The 3,100-nt window shown below is 35.6% G+C and overlaps 1 non-coding gene across 1 annotated transcript; it reads right to left on the bottom strand.

Annotated features, from left to right (window-relative positions):
* Positions 1-2,615: 2,615 nt before the first annotated feature.
* On the bottom strand, positions 2,616-2,722 carry LOC118490868. The gene has a single exon (XR_004890093.1). It is a non-coding gene; the product is annotated as a small nucleolar RNA R71 (small nucleolar RNA).
* Positions 2,723-3,100: the final 378 nt, after the last annotated feature.

Below are 3,100 nucleotides of genomic sequence, written 5' to 3'. Positions count from 1 at the left end.
CACCTATACAACTTAAATTTTGACATTTTCTCGTACAACGTACCCTGATCTAACATTCTAAGTCTAAGACTCGATACAAGACGAAGTCGACAGATGTATGCACTAACATTATATTATTTTACCCTAAAATAATATAACTATTCCATAAAGTGTACAAATATATTCACACAAGTGTCTTAGTATAAAATATATATTCTAAATATATATTTATCCATTTTTATTTACAAAAACCAACCTCCAATACTTGTAAGACTTGTCTAGAAAATATTTTCTAAGTATTTGCACTTTTAGAAAATTTCGCCATAGTTTCCTTTGAAAATGGAGGTGTCCATTCTATTTAGCATATCATTTTATTTTCCAAAATCAACACACAATAATCAACAATCAACCCTACACATCTTGCACTTACCAAGTGCAAAAACTACACATTTTACATAACAATATGAACTTGATCTTTTATTAAAAACTTGTAGTGACTTGGTAAAGTGTTTAGTGGGTTTAGTTACCCTTTAAAGTGTGTTCATCCCTTTAAAAATCTCATTCTTAAAGAACCTAGGTGTTTACAACTTGTAATCACATTTTATAAAAAATGTTTATTTATAACATCTTCTTGTTTCTCTAGTATCTCGACACTTGTTTTTCCACTAAAAATAGTGTAAGTTTAATTAAAAACCATGATCTTTCAAAAATCATATTTTGAACTTGGTTTTCTTGGAAAATCATTCATAAATCTTGAATCTATAAGTTTACTAGCTTACTTTGTTTATTATTTTTCAAGAAACCATTTCATTTATCAAGTTCATGTTTTCACAAGAAGATGATCATCCTATATTGTTACATAATCATCCTCCCACTTGCTAGATTATGTGTTTAATCACCATCTAGCAAGCTCCATGTGATGATTAACATCATCATCTCAAGAAATCGACAAGCAAGTATTAAACATACACTAAACAACACTATTTTACCAATATATCATCATATGTAAGCTTTATGTTTGAGATTCATGTTCATGTATTTTAGTGTTCTTGTGATTTGCATCATAATACATCTTTTAACCAACTAAAAATAGAAGTAACAAAGGTCAAGAGAGTCTTACTACTAGCTTTAAGCTAGGGAAGAACAATGATGAAAATGGAGTGGATAAAAGCTTGTGTGAGTGGTCCTTCAAGTTCTTCAAGCACCAAGCCTTCTAATCTTGCACCTTACACCTTGTGATAACCTTGAAATGGATGGAACAAGACTTGATGATGGTGGTGGTGTGTGGAAGGGGGTTAGGCCGAAAGATTTAAGAGAGGGAGGAGAGAGTTATGGTGAAGGATATGAAGTGTTTATGACCCAACATGTTCTCTTATAACCTAAACCTTGAGTATTACCCATTGGTTCATATGTTCCTAATAGTACCATCATAATATAATCAAATCTTAAGAAGATTCAAGTGAGATTTAGGAAGATTGGAAAAATCTTGAGTGTGGGGGCCACTCTTGGGCCCTAATATCAAAGGGGAGGGGGGGTTAGATGTAACGTGTAATGATAAGTGGGTAATTAGCTAGGGTGTTAAGTGTAAAGTCTAGCGTTTTATGTGTAGGATGCATTATGTAGTATGTTAGGGTGTTCGGGAACCATAACTAGCTCAGAAAAAATAAAACAATGTTTCTAGCAATATTTTAGTGTTCTGGGTAATGTCCGGTTGTTCGGTTAGATACCGGTTCGTTAAAGTATCAAGTTATTCCATTTAGTGTTCTTTAAGTACCCTTTGGTGTCACTTTTAATTCCCGACACTTAGGAAAGCATACAGGACCATTTTACCATATTTTTGCATGTTACTAGCATGTTAAAATGCTGATTTTTGCTGATTAATGCAGAATTCTGCACTTTTTAAGTGGGTTTTAGGCACTTTCTGGCACTTAAACTATCACCTAGTGACGCAGTTTTATGGTCCTTACTTCCCTGCACACCATACTAGTGTGGTACCTTGTCTCTGGCCCTTACGGGGTCTCAAAACATTGTCTGTCTATGTACTGACATTGTCAGCATGTTTCCGAGTTATCCACTAACGGTGCTAACTGTGCTTTATGCATCGTTTATGTCACTAAAGTTTGTATGCAATAAGTGATGAGACAATATGAAATGTGATGCACATGTATATATGATACAGAAATCAGAAAGCAGTTTAAGTCACCAGTTGTAATTAAGCACAATCATTAAGCACAAATCAATATTAATTAATTGTACGAATACCTGTATTTATGAGGGTTGTCACACCTACGGCATACGGTCGGTAATCTTGGAGGCGCTATTAACCCTCCTAATGTCGATGCTAATAACTTTGAGCTTCGACCACACCTAATACAAATGCTCCAAAATTCCGCCACCTTTCATGGCCTACCCGATGAAGATCCCCATTTACATATTACCAGTTTTTTTTTGGAAATATGTGACACCTTTCGTATCAACGAAGCCTCCAACGATACTATCCGGCTCTGTATGTTCTCTTTTCCCTAAAAAACCGAACAAAAGCTTGGCTAAACACCCTCCTAAGTGGGTCCGTGCACATTTGGGATAAACTTGCCCAAAAATTTCTCTAAAAAAATTTCCCTCCCGCTAAAACAGCCAAACTCATGACCAAGATTAACTACTACACTCAAGACGATGGAGAATAATTGTACGAGACATGGGAAAAGTTCAAGGAGCTATTAAGGAAATGCCCACATCATGGTCTTGACCGTTCGCAACAAGTGTCCATTTTCTACAATGGACTCTTACCACACATAAGGCAAATCCTTGATTCCGGCTCTGGTGGACTCCTTGGGAATCGGCGCCCCGAGGAAATTTATAATCAAATTGAAGAAATTGCTCAAAATAGTTTTCAATGGCACACTCCTAGGGGTTCAAAATCCATAGCCGCGGGCACCCACAAAGTGGATGAAACCACTTTTTTGCAAGCCAAATCAAATCCTTAACTTCAAAAATAAAGAAACTTGAATTAAATAAAACGGTTTTGGTTATGGCTTGCGAAGGATGCGGCGGCCCCCATGAAAACTGGAGTTGTATGAGAGATTTAGAAAATCAAACATAAGTGGTAAATTACCTAAATAAC

Source organism: Helianthus annuus, chromosome 3 (assembly GCF_002127325.2).
Source record: "Helianthus annuus cultivar XRQ/B chromosome 3, HanXRQr2.0-SUNRISE, whole genome shotgun sequence".
Lineage (NCBI taxonomy): Eukaryota > Viridiplantae > Streptophyta > Magnoliopsida > Asterales > Asteraceae > Helianthus > Helianthus annuus.
The sequence above is the reverse complement of the archived record's forward strand: the minus strand, read 5'-3'. Positions and strand labels throughout refer to the sequence as shown.